This window comes from Nicotiana attenuata, unplaced genomic scaffold (assembly GCF_001879085.1).
Source record: "Nicotiana attenuata strain UT unplaced genomic scaffold, NIATTr2, whole genome shotgun sequence".
NCBI classification, from domain to species: domain Eukaryota; kingdom Viridiplantae; phylum Streptophyta; class Magnoliopsida; order Solanales; family Solanaceae; genus Nicotiana; species Nicotiana attenuata.
Window position 1 is genome coordinate 31,445 of NW_017673419.1, and position 23,178 is coordinate 54,622.

Here is a 23,178-nt window from a genome sequence, read left to right on the forward strand (position 1 = left end):
AAATAGTAATGATATCGACGAATCAACAAGCTTATGATTAAGCTTTCATAGTTTGATGGTATATGATTTTTTGGTCGAGGCTCTCGAAGATATCATGATCACGGATAGCAAGATAGGACCGCATTAAGCCCTCAGAACCGTTGGTAAAGGATCTTACAAGCTCGGCACGATAGAAGCTCACAAAGGCTCGTGATCTTGGAGATACCCCTTCTTACACGAAGGCCATAGGTTGTAAAGCATGCGTTGCACTCTTTTTCTCTTGGCTCGGATTTTGTCCCAAATGGGTTTTACCGGCAAGGTTTTTAACGAGGCAACAACTATATGCTACCTAAGGAACATTCAACAAGTATTCAAGGCTTCTTTTCAATCAACCTCGAATACAGGGGGGCATCACCCTCGGAGGTTACACTTTTGAGAAAGATACTTCGCGCCTAAGAGGGCCTCGATAGGAGAACTTTGTAATGGGCCAAACAGTCAAATGAACCGTGTCCATATAGAATAATCGAGCCCCGACAACAAAGCATGTGCACATGTACCAATTCTGTTAATATAAAAAACACTTGGCGTTTCACAAAAGTCTACCATTACACGAACTCTACATCCTACGGGAAATAGCTTAAGAGCCAAAACATAGAAGCACCCCTAATACTCGGGGACTGTCATCGAGAATTCGAATTAATAAGACCTCAAAGAGGCACCCCCTCGAAACAAAGGCCAAGGCCAATATTCTCGGGGACTAACTTCTCGAACAAGTTCGGAAAATTATTGGGAAACAAGTCCAAGTGACATACCCGAAGGCTACGGCCATAGTAAAGATTAAGGTCATATAAAGGCTACGGCCAAATAATGCGGCTCGGAGACGTTTGACTTCCGCTATAAATTAAAGGCTTTCAAACACTTTATAAAAACCGATTAAATCTGGCTACCCTCGGCAAAGGCAAAATATCAAGGGCTTCGATAAATTCAGCCCTAGAAAAATCCAAGGGCTTCGATAACATCGGCCTTCGGAAATACCTCAAGAGGTATTCGATTATGTTTACACAAACAAATTATTAATAAGGTTCTGATATGTCGAGCCTTCGAAAAAAACCTACTGGTACAAAAAACACATGCTATGGCATAATTAAATTTTCACTAAGTCTTTTAAGCCGAAATGAGGGTAAAATTATATAGCCATTCTAAGAGGCCGAATCGGCCCAACTTAAAGAGCCTAAGGGCCAATGTGTAAGAGCCCAAGGGCCAACCTAAAGAGCTTAAGGGTCGACGTATAAGAGCCCAAGGGCCAACCTAAAGAGCCTAAGGGCCGATATATAAGAGCCTAAGGGCCAACTTCGAAAGGCTTAAGGGACAAAAACGTATTATATGAGACTCCGTTCTCACTCAACCCGGACTCAAGAGTCACGGTATCCCGAGCTTTAGTTAGATCGATTTAAACTTAGCTCAATGACTACTATTTCTATCAACAAGGATCCAAGGGTTTATTATCCCGAGCCCTAACCCATTTCAGGGCCAATCATTCAAGTTATTCAAAAGAAGCACTCTGTAAATCAAAACAGTACAAAATCCAGTACAAGTCGGAAATGAGATGAAAAGTTCCTATTATATTTCCAAAAGATCGTTACAGGGGATGTTTTCACAAGGGATACCTACACAAAAACAAAATAAAGAAACCTAAAACTACTTCGGAGTCACATCTTCGGCGGTTGCATCTTCGGGGGCCGTATCTTTGAAAGCCTCATCCTCGGAGATTTCACCCTCGTCTCCTCCGCTCTCGGAGCCACTGGATGAACCATCCTCATCAGAAAGCAGAGCGGCAACCTCTTCTTCCAAAATCTTTGCCTTTTCAATATCGGCTGAGAGATGGAAGCCGCGAGCATGCACCTCCTCGAGGGTTATCTTCCGAGATTGACGCCATGGTCAAATTCACTCGATAACTTGACCTCTGCTACAGAAGAGATCTCTTTTACCCGAGCATTAGCTGCTTCGGCATCGGCTCAGTACGAAGACATAATCGCCTCAGCGTCAGATCTGGCCTTAGCCAACTCAGCAGCGGATTTAGCTTTAAGTTCCTCCATGTCACGGCCTCGAGCTAGGTTCTCCTCCTTCACACTTTGGAACTGACGTTCGAGGGAAGCGCGCTCCTCTCGAAGAGTTTCTTTCTCGGAGGCGAGATCATCCATGCTTTGCCTCCACCCCAAGGTCTCGGCCTCTTTCATTTTTAGCTCCTCCTGAAGCCGCGCCACCGAGTTGGCCTTTTCATAAAACTACAAAATTAAAGGTATTAGACGTCAAGAAAAGCAAGTTTGTAACAGGACCTCAAAGGTTATATTACCTTCTCAACATACTCGACCCGTCCTTGATGAGCCTGTGCCAGTTCAACTCGAAGATTGCTGATCTCCACCTCTTTCTTAGCATAGAGGGCTTTAAGATTGTCCCTCTCTTTCGAGACCTTTTTAGCTCAGCCTCACATCGAGCAAGGTCAGTTCGAGACTTGGAAAATGCCTTTTTGTGGAGCACCACGACCTTCATTAAAAAGGAGGAAAAATGGATTCAGAAATAGCAAGGCGCAGGCATAACAAACAGGAAACTACTTGTTTGAAAAGTCTATGGGCCTCATCGAAAATGAAAGAAGCATTTGGGTCGGGGCCATCTTCAAGCCCTGCAAGACATTCTCGAAAGATTTCATGTCCTTCATGGCTCGTTTCCACTTCAGAAGACCTCATATTCTGAGCATCTTAGATTTACCCATCAGAAAACTCGGGGCCAAGAGGCGAGTCATCTGCATTGATTACCCCAAATGATACACTTGGGGCGTTATCTTTATTCTGAAGAGGCTCGGGATTGGTCCGTTCGGCCTCATCTTCCAGATGGACTCCTAGGAGAGGTGCCCTTTTTCTACACGACAGCTCGGACGCTTTATTTGAACTCCCCTCAGAAATGTCTTCGATTCTGGAATGCACCACATCGACCTTCACCGGCTCGACGGACTTCGAAGCATCGACATTTCTTTTTTTCACGGGCTACTAACAGGGAGTCGTCATCTTCTTCTTCCTCCTGGTCTCGAAGGCGTTGGACCATTTTCGGAGATAGGGCCACCGTATCTACCATGGACCTTCGGGCCACGCTCTTCTTAGGCCTCGGGGGATTGGCATGCATTTCTCTTTTTCTCTTTCTTTCTTTAGGAGACTTCGGAACTTCTTCGCCATCCGAGGCCGGCGCAAATCAACGGCGTCTCTAAGACCTACATAAAACCTAGGTAAATATCCCATGACAGAAATACAAAAAAAAACAAACAAGAGAACTCACCATGGTTTTTGGCCTCCCATCGACCCTTGGCCAGATCGCGCCAGCAACGCTCCGAATAAGAGAAGGCGGAGGCCAGCTTACGGACCCAGCCCTCAAGGTCCGGGACCCCACCAGGAAACCAAGTAGAGGCTGCACCATCGTAATAGGGGTTAGACCAATGAAAAATATAAAGCCGGGGAAAAGAAGAGACAACAGGGTATAAGCCTGCTACATACTCACGTTTCATGTTCCACTCCTCGGGAAACGGCATCCAATCAGCAAGGATCAGATCAGAAGTCCTGACTCGGATGAACCGGCCCATCCATCCACGATTTTTGTCCTCGTCGATACTAGAGAAGAGAGATTTTAAGGATCGGCGTTGCAATTTTATCAAACCCCCATGATAAAGTCGGGGACTATACAATCTGATCAGATGATCGAGGGTAAAAGACATCCCCTCGATTTGGCTCGAAAAGAACCTGATTAAGTAAACGATTCGCCAGAAGGAAGGGTAGATCTAGCCAAGCATCACTCGGTATCATTGGCAAAAGTCGAGAATAACCGGATTTACGGGACCCTGAGCCGGAATTGTAGGACCCAATGTAAATGGGTAGGTATATACGCTCAAGTACCCCGTTTTATATGTAGTGATGTCCTCCTCGGAGGAAGGAATCACTATTTCTTTATTATCCCACTTGAAATCCTCCTTTACCTGCTTGGGCTCGGTCTTGGTCACCAAACAAACATATCGAGACATGGGCTTGCATCAGCCTGGTGTCGATACCGGTTTCTCGATTTTGAAATCGGATGTTATTTCACACGGCGGGGGGATACACTCCTCAATATGATGGGGTACTACCGGTTTACTCTTGGTCGATCGGGAAGATGAGGAAGCTTTTTCTTTTTGAGAAACAGGTTTAGAGGTGTTAGCCATCGCAAATGCAGAAGATCTAAGAAAATGAAGAAGTGTTGACAGTAAATAGAAGGTAGAGTTCAAGGAAATTGAAAAAGGCTAATAAGACTTTGAGAACAATATGAGAATTAAAGTTTTTAAGGTGGTGGGATTCGCCTATTTATAGAGATCACTTAAGCGTGCTGGGGAAGCCAAAAGGCCAACCGCCAGCCGCCCCCAATTAATGATTTTGGGAATCGTACAAAAGGCAACTTTCCAGTCACTTCAACCGCTAATGTCACGATATTGGCAGGACCAAGGCATCGAGGATTAATTTGTCAAAAATCATAAAGGGCAGCCTATAAGCCAAGTTCGAGCAGAATATCCATTCGATCGCTAAGCCCAAGGGCTATCCGAGTTCGAGGAATTTCTCGCTCGAGAACTGTGGAAGGGCCTAAGGGCTATCCTTGTTTATGAGTTCGAGCAAATGCCCACTCGACTACAAAGCGCAAGGGCTACCCTAGTTGGAGAAATTTCCCACTCGGGGACTGTAAAAAGATCTAAGGATCAACTTCATTATGAGATCTTGCTCTCACCTAACTCGGGCTCGGGAATCACGATATTCCGAGTTCACATTTAAGCTCAGCTTGAGGATTAACGAGAACCTCAAGGGGTATTATATTGATCAATTAAAAACCTAAGGGTTTTATTGTGTCCTGAGCTCGATATTTGGGTTAGCAGTTGTAGCCATCTAATCGAGGTCTTTTACGAATAAAGATAGAATGAAACTCAGCATGAGCCTGAAGGGATACAAAAGGATCCTTTTTTACTTCCAAGAATTATTTACAAATTATAGCTACGGCACCCACGGAGGATGCTTACACAGGAACAAAGAAGCAAAAAATAAAAGTCAAAAAACCTAATCCACTTCTAAGACCACGTCCTCGAGAACATCGTCTTCGGAAATCCTCTTCTCGGGGCACCATTTCAGATCTTTGGAAATGCTTATATAGGGCAGGAGGCCATCAATAGATGTATTTATATCTCCAACAGCCGAGATTCAGCATTCCGTTGACGTTTTGGGCCACAATACATTAAGAAAGAGCAAGCAAAAGGAAAAACCAAAAGGGTTTGCAAGATGCACGAGTAGCAGTCCAAGGGTGTTCGTCCTCGAAACTCTAATCCGGTGTGGGGTGCAAAATTTAGTAGATAATAGTGCCACCTCATTCCATGGAAAGCAAAAGGAATGAAGCGCCACACCAGGTTGAAGTTAAGAGAGATGAGCAGCAGTGTAAAGTTCGCATATCTTCTGATACGGGAGGGATCCGGTGCCTTTCTCTCATTGTCTCGAGCCGATGTTTTGAAAAAGGAAGCCTTGGTGTAACTGGTAAAGTCGCTGCCATGTGACCTTGTGGTCACAGATTTGAACCATGGAAATAGGTGATTAAAGGAAGAGGTAAAGGAGGGAAAGGACTAAAGGTAGATTAAGAAGGAATAAGTGTAGTTTTTGTTCAGCCAAGTAACCTCTTATTTATAGAAAGCGGACGACGGAACCGGCGACGCAAGTGGCCGACAAAGGCTGAAACATATTTGACGTTTTGGGGAAGCAAAATGACATAAAATTTCCGATCACTTCAAGCGCCTACATCACGGGCATGATATCATCACAAGCGGCTCGGGAAGATCGAGGTTAAAATCGTTTCTTATCATCTTATTCTAAGAAACGCGGGGACTATCTGTATACGGTCAAAATCAAGGAGCCCGATTTCGATGTCTTAAATTGGGCTATGAGTACGAGTCCGAGCGACTCGAAGTAGGGTCGGACCAAGCTGAAGGACACACACCTCGAGGAAGTAGATCGAAGGCCTAGCACGACCTACATCGAGGGCAGTACAATCTCGAATGTACTCAAGAAAGAGCGGGAATTTCTCAAGGACACGTGGATCAGGGCATAAATTATAGGATAAGATTTGTATGAAATAGTACAAGTCCGTACTAGGTCGTTATACAGCTGTACCAATAGAATTTTTTTATCATAATTGGAAATGTACCATATTAGGGTTTTCCCCTCCTATATATAAGGGACCCCAATCATTTTTAAGGAATACATGACTCATTGCAATACAACATTCCACTCTACTTTTCTTGTTTAACGTGCTCAACAATTATTCTTCAGCTTTATTGTCTTTACTTTATTGTTCTTAGCTGACCTCGAGGTCCCTGGGATAATCAAGCTCGAGGCCCCTATTGCTCCAACAACACTGATTTGGTTCACCAATTCTTCTCACTTAAGCTTAATATTACTTGTATAATCACTAGTATTAGAATATATCACACATCTTTAAAACCACAAATTATCTTTAATTGTTACTTCCATTTTTTGAGGTAAACAGACTTGTGTGCAAAATTTGAGTTCATTCCGAGTTGATTTGATATGTTTCGACGTCGTTTCTTCAAGCATAAATGGTACCGCATTGAACAAATGAGCTCCGATTTTTGTTTGATCAAAACATTAGATCTGTATCGTAATTACGGAGCCATAGCAAAAAGAATCTTCGAATATAGACATCATATGAAGATTTGATGGTAATTTTACTAAGAATTGGGTTGCCAGATTTTTCAGATTAATTACGAAATTGCCATTGACTTTGTCTTTAAAAATATGCACTATTTCCAAATACTGAAACCAACATATCTCCTTCATTATAAGATCAAATAGAGTGATTCGAAAGCCTAACTTGACTGAAATTTCACAGTGAATCCAATGGATGCATCAAAAGCAAGTTTCGGGACTATTTAGCACGCAAAATGAGGTAGAACAGTTGGGCAAAAATACTTAATATCGAAGGTTTGTTCATTTGGTCATATTTTGAGTTGGGGAGCTCGGATTTGGACATTTTTTGGAGCCGATTTTCACCATATGGATTAGGGTAAGTGTTCTATACTCGATTTTGGTTGTATTTCATGAATCCATCTTCGTTTTTGGCATTTGATTGATGATTTCAAAGTGGAATTTGGGGGTTTTGTCTAAACTTTCATGAAGTGAATTTTTGAGTTTTGAACATTGATTCGGAGTCGGATTTGAGTAAAACTAGTATGATTGTACTCGTAATTCAACGGGTTGTCAAATTTTGTGAGTTTTGTTGGATTCTGAGACGCGAGCCCGGGTTTGACTTTTTTGTCGATTTTGGGATTTTTATTAAAGATTCAACCTTTATCGATTGAGTTTATTTTCTTTGGCATTATTTGATGTATTCGAGTTGCTTTTGGCTAGTTTCGAGCCGTTCGAAGGTCGGTACGCGTAGGATGACATTTTTGGAGCATCGTTTGGCTTGCTGGGTATTGGATTTGGCTTGTTCGAGGTAAGTAACACTTCTAAACTTGGTGCTGAGGGTATGAAACCCCGAACTATGTGCTATGTGATTGGTGTTAAGGTGACGCACATGCTAGGTAATGGGCGTGTGGGCATGCACCGTGTGAATTGTGACTCTGTTATTTCTGTGGTACTGTGTAGTTACCTGATCTTACCTGTAACCATGAAATTTCTAGGTTTTTGAGCTATTGAGCTATGGTCCATGTTAGAAACCATGTCTAGGCTACATACTTATCCTGTTGAGGCCCACTGAGGTCATTTTTGCTGTTGAGTTAACTGTTTTCATTGCTTTATATGCTCAGTTATACGCATTCATTTGCATATCATATCTCAGTCTCTGTTACCATTTTTTGGCATATCATATCATCATTTTGGGCTAGTTTCATGGCATTGTGAGCCCGAGAGACTGGAGAGATTGATGACTGAGTGAGGCCGAGGTCCTGAGTGTGAGTGATATTGTGGGATCGGGCTGCACGCCGCAGCGGTTATACTGGTTTATGATAGCGCTTGGGCTGAAGGAGCCCCTCCGGAGTCTGTACACAACCCCAATGAGCGCGATTGATATATTGAGGGATGGATTTTCCCTGGACATGGATCTTGTCCGAAGGTTTATGTACCCGGAGATGGATGTTCTCAACGGGATGGATTGGCCCTACAGAGTACTGAGCGACTGTTGGTCAGTTGATGTATATATATATTCCGGGATGGATCTTCCCTGGGCCGGATTGGCCATATACGGTACTGAGTGTTTGGGCATGATGAGCAAAAAATGTGAGACAGTGAGATTGAGTACTCTGAGAGTGTGAGTACATGATTCATCTATGAGATACATGGTATTGACATGCACACATGACATATAGGCATATAGATGTATTTTTCCTCATGTTGTACGGTATCACGTCATTCATGACTTTTCACACATATTGATATCTGGGCATAGAGAGGTATTTCACATTTGCTATCTGGAAAGAAAAATGAAACATCTTATTTATTGTGGAAAGGATTTCAGAAAAATCACAATTTTCAAATTATCTCACATATTTCGACGATTTCAGTAAAGGATTTGGATTTTCACTAATATACTTGAAAAGCGGAACTATTTTCGGGAATTTTGAAAAAGATGTGCATTTTAAATTCGAGTTACTTCTTTTATTATTTGCTTGCTTTGTAAACTCTATTCTTAGAAGCTCATGATTTGTACTATCAGTCCTTGGGAAATGTAATAGATTCAGATAATTTCTTTTGTTTAATTGTCTTATTAATATTATTGGAATTAGATAGTTATTAGTTGGCTTACCTAGCGGGTTGGTTTAGGTGACATCACGACTAGTGGATTTTGGGTCGTGACAACATGCCAATATGCATATCATATGTGATGCAACACAATGAAGGCCCCGCGTACTCACACTCTCAGAGTACGCAACTTGACTGTCTCAATTGTCACTCATCACACTAAATCACTCGGCATTGTACATGGCAGATCCAACCCAAATGCAAATAAATCCAGGGCAGATCCAATCCAAATGCAAATAAATCCAGGGTAGATCAAGCCCAAATGCAAATGAATCAGTAGCAACTGCGCTCATTGTGGGTGTGCAGAATGCGGAAGGGAAGATCCAACCCAAGCATTATAATAAGCCTAATCCCGGCAAGGAATCGATAAAACCTACTGTGGCTTGCAGCCCGATCCCATAAATATAACTCACAAATAGGCCTTCGACCTCACTCGATCATCAATCTCTCCAGTCTCTCGGGCTCACACCATTCATGATAAGCAACCCAAATCAATGATACAAAATGAGACAATATACGATAACAGGGACTCAGATATGATATGCAATGATGAATGCGACTGAGTACATAACTGCAATTAAGCAAATAACTCAACAGCAAAGGGCGACCACTATGAGTCCCAATAGTACCAGCACATAGCCTAAACAGGATTTCTAGCATAATCACAGCTCAAGTGCTCTAACACATAGAGTACAATAATAATATTCATATAGGATAGCTGCACAGTTCCATGGAATCGACTAAATCGCAATTACTTCAATGCACACCCACACGCCCGTCATCTAGCATGCGTGTCACCTCAACGTCAATCACATAGCACGTAATTTCAGAGATTCATACCCTTAGAACCAAGTTTAGAAATGTTACTTACCTCAAACCGTGCAAATCTCTACTCCAACAAGCTCTTGCCTCGCGAACCGGCCTCCGAATGCCTCGATCTAGCCACAAACAATTCGATATGATCAACACGAGCTATACGAACCAATTCCATATGAAAATGCTAAGTTTTTTTATCATAAATCAAAAAGTCAACTCAAAAGTCAACCCCCGGTCCCACACCTCGGAATCCGATAAAAGCTATAAAATTCGGAAGCCCATTCAACCACGAGTCCAAATTTACTAAATTCCTATACCAAATCACCACTCAAATCCTCAAATTAAACTCTCCAAATCCCTAGCCTCAAACTCGGGAAATTCAAGGGGAAACAATATTATTGAATAAAAATGATCACAAGTGACTTACCTCAAGAAGCCCCTCGAAATCGCTCTCAAAAATTGCCTTAGTCCGAGTTTTCAAAGTCTAAAATGATAAAAAAAATCACGAAACCCTCGAATTTAACATTCTGCCCAGTGCTTTTGCACCTGTGGGCCAAATCTTCGCACCCATGGAATCGCTTTTGCGATAAAAGTCCCGCTTCTGCAAAAGTCACTTAAGTCCACAGGGTCCGCACGTGCGGAAGCGCTTCTGCAACCTTTCATCCGCTTCTACAAAAGCAGCACCTCCTTTCACTCTTCACATCTGCGGAGCCTTGCTCGCACCTGCGGGCTCGCAGATGCGGATGACCCCTAGCACCTGCGATACTTACTTATCCAAACCAACCTTGCTTGTGCACCACTCCAGCCGCACCTGCTAGCAATCCCCTCGTAGGTGCGATCACACCAGAAGGTCCACAACTTCAGCAATGCTTCAAGTCCCATTTTTTATCCATTAACCATCCGAAACCAACCTGAGGCCCCCGGGACCTCAACCAAACATACCAACAAGTCCTAAAACATGACACGAACTTTGTTGAGGCCTCAAATCACATCAAACAACATCAAAAACACGAATTGCACCTTAATTCAAGACTAACAAACTAAGAAACTCCAACTTCTACAATCGACGCCGAAACCTATCAAATCACTTCCGATTGACCTCAAATTTAGCACCCAAGTCATAACTGGTACAACTGACCTATTCCAACTTTCGGAACCAAAATCCGAGTCGGGTAACCACAAAGTCAACTCTCAGGCAAACTTCTCAATTTTCAAAACTTCTAATTTTCCAACTTTCGCCATTTCAAGCTTAAATCAACTACGGACCTCCAAATCACTATCCGGACACACTCCTTAGTCCGAAATCACCCAACAGAGCTATCGGAACCATCAAAACTCTATTTCGGAGCCATTTACACATAAGTTAACATCCGGTCAACCCTTTCAACTTAAGCTTCTAAGCTTGAGACTAAGTATCTCAACTCATTCTGAAACATCCTCGGGACCGAACCAACTACCCCGGCAGGTCACATAACAAAAAATGAGCATAAAATAAGTAGTAAATGGGGGAATAGGGCTACAACACTCAAAACGACCGGTCGGGTCATTACATCCTCCCCCCTTAAACAAATGTTTGTCCTCGAACGGGTATAGAGACGTACTTGGAGTCTCAAATAGGCATGGATATCTTCTCCGCATCTCCCGCTCGATCTCCCAAGTGGCCTCCTCAACTGGTTGACCTCTCCAGTGCACCTTCACTGAAGCTATGTTCTTTGACCTCAACTTTAGAACCTGCCGATCCAAAATGGCCACCGGCTCCACATCATAAGTCAAATCACTATCCAACTGAACCGTGCTGAAGTCCAAAACATGAGACGAATTGCCGACATACTTTCGGAGCATCGAAACATGAAACACTAGATAAACACTCGACAGACTAGGCGGCAATGCAAGCTTGTAAGCCACCTCTCCAATCCTCTAAAGCACCTCAAACGGACCAATGTACCGAAGGGTCAACTTGCCCTTCTTCGGAACCTCAAACACCCTTCATGGATGAAACCTTGAATAGTAACTTCTCCCCCGCCATGAAAGCAACATCGCAAACCTTCCGATTGGCATGACTCTTCTGTCTGGACTGTGCCATGCGAAGCCGATCCTGAATCAATTTAACCTTGTCCAAAACATCCTGAACCAAGTCAGTACCCAATAGCCTAGCCTCACCCGGCTCAAATCATCCCACCGGAGACCGACATTGTTTCCCATACAAAGCCTCATACAGAGCCATCCGAATGCTTAATTGGTAGCTGTTGTAGGAAAACTCTACGAGCGGCAGGAACGGATCCCAACAACACCCGAAATATATGACACAAGCACGTAACATATCCTCCAATATCTGAATAGTGCGCTCAGATTGTCCGTCCATCTAAGGGTGGAATGGTGTACTCAACTCAACCTAGGTGCTTAACTCTTCCTGCACTGCCCTCCGAAACTGCAATGTAAAATGCGTGCCCCGATCTGAAATGATGGACACCGGCACACTGTGAAGGTGAACAATCTCACGGATGTAGATCTCAGCCAACGGCTTCGGAGTATAAGTAGTCCCAACTGGAATGAAATGCGTGGACTTGGTCAAGCAATCCACAATCCATGGTGATACGCTCCCATTTCTACTCCGGAATCTCAAGCCTCTGAAGAAATCCGCCTGGTCTCTGATGCTCGTACTTCACCTGCTGACATTTTAGGTATCGGGCTACACTCCCCACTATATCCTTCTTCATCCTCCTTCACCAATAGTGCTACCTCAAGTCCTGGTACATCTTTGCGGCACCTGGATGAATGGAATACCGCAAACTATGGGCCTTCTCAAGGATCAACTCGTGTAGCCCATCTATATTAGGCACACAAATCCGAACCTGCATCCTCAACACCCCATCATCCTCAATAGTAACATCCTTGACATCACCGTGTTGAACCGTGTCCTTAAGGAAAAACAAATGGGGATCATCATACTGGCGCTCTTTGATTCGATCATATAAGGAAGACCGAGAAGCCACACAAGCTAGAACCTGTCTGGGCTCCGAAATATCTATTCTCATGAACTGCTTGGCCAAAGCCTGAACATCAGCTGCAAGCGGTCTCTCACCAATAGGAATAAATGCAAGGCTACCCATACTCACCGCCTTTCTACTTAAGGCATCACTCACCACATTGGCCTTCCCCGATGATACTGAATGGTAATATCATAGTCTTTTAGCAGCTCGAACCATCTCCACTGCCTCAAATTTAGATCCTTTTGTTTGAACAAGCGCTGGAGACTTTGATGATCCGTAAATACCTTACAAGACACACCGTGGAGATAGTGCTTCCAAATCTTCAATGCATGAATGATGGCTGCAAACTCCAAGTCATGAACAGGGTAGTTCTTCTCATGGGGCTTTAACTGGAGCAAAGCATAAGCAATCACTCTACCCTCCTGCATCAAGACACACCTAATACCAATGCGAGAAGCATCACAATGCACTGTAGAAGAGCCAGAAGCTGAAGAGAAAACTAGGACTGGAGCTGTGGTCATGGCAATCTTGAGCTTCTGAAAGCTCTCCTTATACTCATCCGACCACCTGAATGGAGCACCCTTCTGGGTCAATTTGGTCAAAGGCGTTGGAATAGACGAGAAACCCTCCACGCAACGTCGATAATATCCGGCCAAGCCGAGGAAATTCTGAATCTCAGTAGCTGAAGACGATCTGGGCCAACTCTAGACTGCCTCTATCTTCTTTGGATCCACCTTAATCCCCTCATTGGATACCACGTGCCCCAAGAACACCACCGAACTAAGCCAAAACTCACACTTAGAGAACTTGGCATAAAGCTTCCCCTCCGTCAGCCTCTGTAGTACAATCTTCAAATGTTGGGCATGGTCCTCCTAGCTACGTGAGTACACCAGGATATCATCAACGAATACTATTACAAATGAATCAAGATATGGCTAAAATAGATTGTTCATTAGATTCTTGAATGTTGCTGGGGCGTTGGTCATCCCAAAAGACATCACAAGGAACTCATAGTGATCATAATGGGTCCTGAATGCCGTCTTTAGTATATTTGAGTCCCGATTCTTCAATTGGTGATACCCAAACCTTAAATCAATCTTAGAGAACACCATTGCTCCCTAAAGCTGGTCAAATAAATCATCAATGCTCGGCAAAGGATACTTGTTCTTGATTGTAACTTTGTTTAACTGCTTATAGTCAATGCACATCCACATAGTACCATCTTTCTTCTTCACAAATAGAACCGATGCACCCCAAGAAGACAAACTAGGCCTAATAAACCCCGTATCAAGAAGTTTTTGAAGCTGCTCTTTCAATTCCTTCAACTCAGCTAGCTCCATACGATACGGAGGAATAGAAATAGGCTGAGCTCCCGACACCAAGTTAATACCAAAATCAATATCCCTATCGGGCGGCATGCCCGACAGGTCTGCAAGAAACATATCCGGAAAGTCTCACAGCACCGGAACAGAATCAATAATAGGGGTATCAGCACCAACATCCCTCACAAAGGACAAACATGAGAGACACCCCTTCCCAACCATCTATTGGGCCTTCAAATATGAAATCACCCTACTGGGAATATAATCTAGAGAAATTCTCCACTCGATCCTTGGAAACCCCGGTATAGCCAACATCACGGTCTTAGCGTGACAATCCAGAATAGAATGACATGGAGACAACCAATCCATACCTAAAATCACGTTGAAATCGACCAAACTAAGCAGTAAGAGATCAACTCTAGTCTCCAATCCCCCAGTAGTCGCTACACACGACCGATATACACGGTCCACAATAATAGTATTGCCCACTGGCGTAGATACATGAACAGATAAAATGAAGGACTCACGGGGTATATCCAGATAACGAGCAAAATATGATGAGACATATAAATAAGTGGAACCAGGGTCAAATAATATAGAAGCATACTTGTTGCATACTAACACAATACATGTGATCACAGTGTCTGAAGCAATGACATCTGGCCTGGCAGGAATAACATAGAATCGAGCCTGACCGCCACCTGATCGGCCTTCCCCTCTAGGGTGACCCTTAGCTGCCCGAGCCCCACCCCGAGCTAGATGGGCGGTTGGTGAAGTAACTGGTGTGGAAGTGACAACCTGCCTTCTCTGTTGAACCGGGCCTCCCGAAAGGCGGGGGCAGTACTTCTTCCCCTAATCCAACTCTCCACACTCAAAACAACCCTCTCAAAAAATGGTGGCAAGTATTGCGGTGTACCTCGAGAGCCAGAATAACTACGAGAGGAACCTAGTGCAGATGAACCCTGAACTGAAGGTGCACGAGATGAACTCTAAGCTGGGAGTGCACAGAGAGATGACTGACTCGGTCGAGCACTATATGAACCATGGCTAGTTGATGCGCCACGATGAACTGGACGAGCCATCTAGGCGCGCCTATAAGGACGACCTTTGCTGTGGTGGAACTGACCCCCAGAGGGAACACCGCAGAAACCACCCAAACCACGAGGCCTCTTAGCCTCCTTCTCCTCAAGCTCCTGACTACTAACCAACCCTAGCCGCGCAATATCAACTATCTCATCGAAGCTAGCATCTGATACACTCTCCCAAGTCATAACAAAATGCAACTGATAGGTGAGGCCATCAATGAACCTCCTAATCCTCTCCCTCTCAGTGGGAACCAACCAAACTGCGTGACGAGCCAACTCTGAAAACCTTATCTCATACTTAGGTCACAGACATGCCCTCCTGATGTAGCTGCTCGAACTTTCTGCGCAGCTCCTTCCTGCGAGTTTGTGGCACAAACTTCTCCAATAAGAGAACAGAGAACTCTATGCCATGAAAGTCGTGCAATACCGACTGGCCTGCTCCTCTCATAGGCCTCCCACCACCTGAAGGTAGTCCCTGATAGTTGAAAAGTAGTAAAGGAGACTCCACTAGTCTCCAGAATACCCGTGGTGCGAAGAATTCGCTGCCACCTATCCAAGAAGTCCTAAGCATCCTCTGACTCGGCCCCACTGAATGATGGAGGCTGGAGCCTCCTAACCCTGTATAGTCTCTTATACTCCTCATCAATCATAACGGGACACACCTAGGCCTGAGAAACTGCAGCCGGCTGGGCTGGTAGTACCCTGGTGTCTGAAGTCCCTGCACTACTTGCTTTGGAGTATGGGCGGTGGGAGTCTGAGTACCTCCCCCGGCCTGAGAAGTGGCTGGCGTGATCTCAATAGAAACAATCTGAACAAGGCTAGTGCAAACAATTAATATTCGAGCCAAAGCCTTCTGAACCTAGTTCGACCACATCTAGAACCTGCTCCTGAGCTGGAGCAACTGGTGGATTTGCAGGTGCTGCCCTAGCTACTGTACGAGCTGCACCTCGGCCTCTACCGCGACCTTGGCCTCTCGTGGCCCTAGTTGGTGGTATTGGTGGCCGCCCGCCCGATATGGTATGGCGTGTCCTCACCATCTGTGAGAGAATAAAATAACATAAGTTTAGTTCTTGGAATCAACAAATTCGTAATACAAGAATACAAGAATGTGAAGTTTTTCTAAGGGTTCGGTAGACTCTCGAAGATAAGTATAGACGTCTCCGTACCAATCCGCAAGACTCTACTAAACCTTCTTATGACTCGTGAGACCTATGTAACCTGGCTCTCATTCCAACTTGTCACAACCCGAAACTCAACCTGTCGTGATGAAACCTATCATGATACTAGGTAAGCTGACAACTCATACATACCAAGACTTTCAAATTTCAAAACTAAAAAAAGTGTAAGTAAGTAAAAATCTCATAAATCTGGATAAAACCGTCACAAGTCGATATAGAAATTCCCCAAAACTCGGGTATCACTGAGTACATGAGCATCTATACAATTACATAGTCTGATACACTGATTGAGAATGTAGAACTGAATAAGTAAAACTGAGGGATAGGGGAGGAGAGTAAAGGTTCGCGGACGCCAAGGCAGCTACCTCGATAATTTTTGAACGGTTGAAAACTCTGATATCAACAACCACTGTGCCTAGAAACACCTAGATCTACGCACAAAGTGCAGGGTGTAGCATGAGTACAACTAACTCAATAAGTAACAAATCGAACCTTTGGACTGAAAGTAGTGACGAGCTCGAAACTTACAGCCCACATACAGAATTAACAGTATGGAATTTTACGAAAAATATGACAATAATATCTCAACAATACAAGAATTTAGACATCCTTCCAGGTTTAACAATTAAACTTAGAACAGATAACATATGTCAAGTCCGAATGATATGAGGAATATGGCATCTCTATATCTACATGCCAATATGCATATCGTACGTGATGCAACATAGTGAAGGCCTCGCGTACTCACACTCTCAGAGTACTCAACCTGACTGTTTCAATTGTCACTCATCACACAAAATCACTCGGCACTGTACAGGGCAGATCCAGCCCAGGGCAGACCTAGCCCAAATGCAAATAAAGCCAGGGTAGATCCAGCCCAAATGCAAATAAATCCAGGGCAGATCCAACCCAAATGCAAATGAATCAACAGCAACTGCGCTCACTGTGGGTATGTAGAGTACGAAGGGGCAAATCCAGCCCAAGTACTATAATAAGCCAAATCCTGGCATGAATCAATAAAACATGCTGCGGCGTGCAGCCCGATCCCATAAATATCACTCATAAATAGGCCTTCGAACTCACTCAATCATCAATCTCTCCAGTCTTTCGGGCTCACAACACTCATGCTAAGCAACCCAAATCAATGATACAAGATGTGATAATATACGATAACAGATACTGAGATATGATATGCAATGATGAGTGCGACTGAGTACATAACTACAATTAAGCAAATAACTCAACAGCAAAGGGCGACTACGGTGGGTCTCAATAGTACTAGCACATAGCCTAAACAATGAAATATGATAAAAAAAACAAAGGTAATAAGCGAAAGTAATGAAGCAGTAAACTAAGCTATGAAAATAATGAATAGTAACGAAAGCAATAAGGAAGAGAAGACTTGACTCTGATGGTTGGACCTCAATAAGGTAGGCCGAGAAATTGAAGGGCGCGACTATAGCTGACTGGATCCTTCAGAAAATACAACAAAGCTGGTTTGGGCTTGAGTTCCTTGGGAACTCAGCGGGCCTAAATGCGTACATGCCCAAAGAGAAAGAAGGTCATTAGAAGTATATCTCACATACTCAACATATCAAAACATGTATGAAATGTATATAGAAAAATAATTGGAACAAAAAAATATTTAATAATTTGAACACTATGGGAAATTATATTAATGTAGTAGTTCTACTTGGCAAATAATTCACATTGAAAACCTTTCGTTGTCATTAAACATTAGACCCCCAAGGAACTAAATGTATCAATGAATTAAGGGCTAAGAAGGAAGTTCTACTCAAGGTCGATGCTCACTTTGAATCCTCCGACACTTCAAAGTTCCCAAGGGACTCGAGGCCCAGGGCAATGCTTGTGCAGGGGAGGGCAGCCCAACCTAGAGTTAAGCTCTACTCCCAAATATCCATAAACACTAACAACATGTTTTCCTTATAGGTTTAAATGCCATTGAGGCTCTTGTAATGTAAATTAAATGCTATAGCATTACTTACCAGAAAAATATACTTTCTCTCCTAACATAAGAACATATAGTCTACATTGGATACCAAACAAACATATATCGAGTGAATCTAAAGTCCTGACTTTAAAACGCACATAGGCGAGGAGCATAAACATCACAAGCATGCCGTAAAAGTCTGAACATTAGAGAAGAACACATTCTAAGGGAAAGCAAGCGAGACAACAACAACTCAACAGATACAGATGTTCTTGTTCTTGGCAAACCAAAAGGAACTGGTTGATTTTCTTCTAGCACATGCATAGATTGATAATACTATAACACTATAAAGGTCATCAATGAAGATTTAGACAACACAGTCATGACTAATCATTTATAGAGGTTATCAAAGATATCTAGGAAATGATCAAATCTTTTAATACGTCTGCAAGTTTATAGGTTTAGACATGGAATCCCTAAAGACATCAGCTGAGTCATACTCCTAATAATGTTAGCTTCAAATAAATTCAGACAGTATCAACAAGGGATCTCATAAGGTTCAAAGATCAAATTTGAATTCTATCTAACAATAAGGAAAGAACTGGGGTAGTTCTGGACAAGGCATGAAATCAGGAATCAAACAGGAACATGCAATACCTAGTTAGTTACATGAACACTTCAAGTGGAGCAATGACTTCATGTAGACAGGGAAGCTTTACAGATTTATGGCATCATGTTACGTATGACATGAGGAGAGAGGTTACAGATAAGGGAAAGCATTGTATCAAAACATATCTAACCAGACAGAAGTCTAGTTTAACATCTAAGTGGTCATGCTTATGTTTTTAACAAAATTATCACTTAGTTGTAGCAGAGTAACTAGGTCTAGTTTTTAGGGAAGACAAAATGCATGTCAGCTTTTCAAAGACCAATGATAACCTAAAAGGATTAAAGACAGGGAGGTATTATACCAAGTAAATTTTGGATTGAACATGCAGCTGAAGATGTTAAATAATCAAGAAAACAACCAAGTTCAGCTTAACAAGTTATTAGCCATTTATAACAAAGAAAAGGAACAGGATCATGATTGTGTTATGAGGGAAAGATAACTTAATTTCAACAGAACGTACAATAAAGATTCATGAAAAGAAGACAGTTCAAGTCAAACAAAACCAGGTCAAACAGATGCAACTATAACTAGATAAGATCATGAAAATGTCATAATGACAAACCGGAAATGGTCTTCACAGTTTAACAGACATAAGTATAGAGAAGAGGAACATATAAACACTTAGAACTTCATGCTTAGGCTAAAGGGCAGATGATATAAATTTAAGCACCTTCAGATTTATCTCAGTCATGGTTATCAAATAATAAACTCAACTTCAAGACTCACAAACTATGGAGAAGCAACAGATAAGGGTAAGATCACTGCAGGTTCATCAAGGAAAGGCTATGAAGCTCATGTGAACATGAATGATCATTTAAAACACATTATAACTTAAACATATAGACTGTTAGAAACTCAGAAACAAAAATCAGTAGGAATCACTTAATGGTTTGATCAATCATCAATTAAAACTCAAAATAGGACAAATAATCACAAGTGGATATTAGACTAACAGAACATAAGCATTAACATAGTGATCACAAATGCTATAAAACAACTGTAATACTCAAAATAACTAACATATTTGTAGCACTCAAAGGAGATGCACAAAAGAGAAGGATAAGAGACGTGCTGACCTTTTTGAGGGCAGACCAAACGAAGGCTCTTTCTCAGTTGCTTAAGACCCCAGGTACCTCAAGTTCGAATCAATGACAGTACTCAAAAAACAAAAAGAAAAAGAATAGTAAGAAAACCTAGGCTTTTGAACTCTAAATTTTCTCAGATGATATCAGTGTTAGGTTGATAGTGTTTGTGTCTAATGTGTGTGTTTTTCTTCAATGTTAGGTGGTGGTAGATGAGAACATTAAAGGCCCTATTTATAGTGCCATTTAAGGCTCTAGCATTTCATATATGCAAAATTGTGAGTGAAAAGTGACAAATGGTAGATGATGTGAGCACGATTGAGTGAAATATGAAGAACACGGAGGGGAAAAATAGAGTCGGGTTTACCTGAGCACGAGGAGATCGGCCGTTGAAGCTTTTGGACCAGCAATTAAACCCTATTGTCCAGAGGTCACTGAGTTTGACCTCTGAACGTTGAATCCTCATGATGAACTCTGAGAAGAACTCCATGTATGCTCCGATTTGACAAAACACGAAGGAAATTCAGAGATTTGATATTGCATATTCGAGTCTAAGGTTTCACGATATAGATGATTGAATTTTGTGATTGAAAAAAGGGAATTTGCAGCAAGGTTCACGGATTTCAGAAGACAAAAGGTAATTTCAGGCTCCGATTTAGACTTATGAGAGAAAATAAGATGATTTCTCCTTTGAGCTTAGGGTTTAAGATTTGGAGGTCTTGGATTTGTGATTGAAAAAGGGAATATTAAGCAAGAATCGTGGTGTAGCAGGGACACGGGAGATGATTTACAGAGATTTCGAGTGACCTTGCACAAATTTGTGCAAGGTGTTTGGAGATTGATGGCTGATGGAGATGAGAGAAAAGAGAGAGGAAAGGGAAAGAGGGTGACAGGGCATGGGAGAAATGATTAGGGTTTCTGGGTAGGTTAGGGCTGTCTCTGAGTTTAAGTTAGGAGATAGAACGGGAGCCATTGGATCTATTTATCTATGGCTCCGATTGTTTTGATATTTTAGGATTTAAGACTTAATGGGAAAAGTTAACGGTCGTTGGAATACTTTGATCGGATGGTTGCAATTAATTCTCTGGGCACTTAAAATTTAAATAGGAAATATGCTTAAAACATAGGCCATTGATTTAGGAAATGGACGACCCAGATGATTTGTGTTTGTTTTGTGCGTGCTGGAGACGGGTGATGTCACACGTTATGATTGGTGCAAATGGGATCACTTGAATTACCAACAGGAAAAGAGATGGGTGCTTGGGTTGGGTAATTTTTAGATCGGCTCGAGTATTGGGCCAAAGTAATTTAGAAAATGGCCATTTTACATTTAATTCAAGAATTGCAATTGTGGCCTTGTGGTCTTTTAACCCCTATTGAATTTAATATAAATAAACTTAATAGTTTTCAATAAATGTCGTAAAAATTACAATTACTATATACTACTAATTATTTTAAATTAATTATTTATAAAAAAAATACTTTATTTTCTACATTGTAACACTAATTTTGAATTTTCACATAATAAATCTAATTAACTAAAAATTAAAGAGTAAATTATCAAATTAATTATAGAATCTATGTAATGTATATATAAGAATTATTTTAATAATATTAAAAATAGTGAATATGTTCGTAATTACATAATGTTAATACTGCATGATTAATTTTAAAACTAATTCGTGGTTAATTTGTGAAAAATAGATATTCATTACTAGAAAATACTTTGAAAATAATTATTGTAAATTATTAAGTATAAATAAATTAATTTAAAAGGGGAGGGTCAAAATTGGCCATCAATAGCTGCCCCTCATTAACCGGAGACGATGAAAGAGTTTTCGGGCAAAGAAATTGAACCAAAAGCCAATTTTGTCCCGAGTTTAGGCAAGTATTGCAGAAGATGGGGATAGTGAAGTGCGGGATTGAGTTAAGGAAGATTCAAGAAAGATTTGGGAATATGGGGGGCCGGATTCTGGCTTTGAATTGCTTAAATACCTCGGGCTTAATGAGGATCCGGCCTCATGTAATTTTGGAGTAGGGACTCTGGATAAGTGGCACTCGCAGAAATTGCCCAGATATCGTATTGTGACGATACGGCGAGCCGGAAGATTGGTCACTTATAGTAGCTTGAATATTGCTGCCTGATTTGAATGATTCAAAATTTTGAGTTTCGCTGATCGTCTTGAGCTGGGATCTTATGCCCGCTACTAGATTGGTTGTCCCCATAGCATTGCGGTTCGATCTGCTGCTAAGAAAAGTTCCATGTTGTGGTGTTTGTTCCTGCAAAATGAATGAAATACACGCATATATTTTAATGCAGAATATATTAAGATGCGATGTAAATGATGCATGAATGATGATGCCTGGCTGCCGGCGAGCCGTTATTTGGGATTGTGATGATGAGATACTTGATTCTAACTCAATTTGTTAGCTGGGATGTGTACCGTTCCGGAGCTGTCGGAGCATTTGAAAAATGTCTTCGCTTGTTGGGAGAGCTTGATTGGTAGAGTGCGTCTCCGCTTGTTGGGAGATCTTTGCGCTGAGAAACGTCTCCGCTTGTTGGGAGAGCTTGATTTGTAAAGTGCGTCTCCGCTTGTTGAGAGAGCTTTGCACTGAGAAATGTAAAGTAATCTCCGCTTGGGAGTGATTGACTAAACCATAATCATGCCTGAAGCTGCATGAGAAAAACGGCAAAACATTCAAAATAATAAAATAAAAGAATACCCAAGAGATACTCTTAACTACGAAGATAAGTTGCGGCCATCGATTGGCAGAACATTGATGACGAGGTTTGCGACTGTGGCATCCGTTACTAAGGAGCGGCGATGCAAATTGATTTGTTGGCAAAGTTTGCAGTTTGCTATATACGAGGCTTCAGTTGGCGAGGCCGACGTTCGATTTGTACAGGGTGCTCCGATTGATTGAACTGATGGTTTGCTATATACAAGACTTCAATTGGCGAAGCCGACGTTCGACTTGTATAGGGCGCTCCAATTGATTGAGCTGACGATTTGCTATATACAGGACTTCGATAGGCAAAGTCGACGGCTCATTTTGTACAAGATGCTCCGATTAGGTGAGAAAACGATTTGCTATGTATAAGCTTCCATATCAGCTGTATGATTCTGAGGTACCTGCAAAGGATTCAAAGATTAGCCCTAGTTGTACCAAAAAAATTGAGTAAAGGAGAAAGAGGGATGATCTTAGGCAAGTGGCAAATCCGTCATTTTCCCTAGTGTGG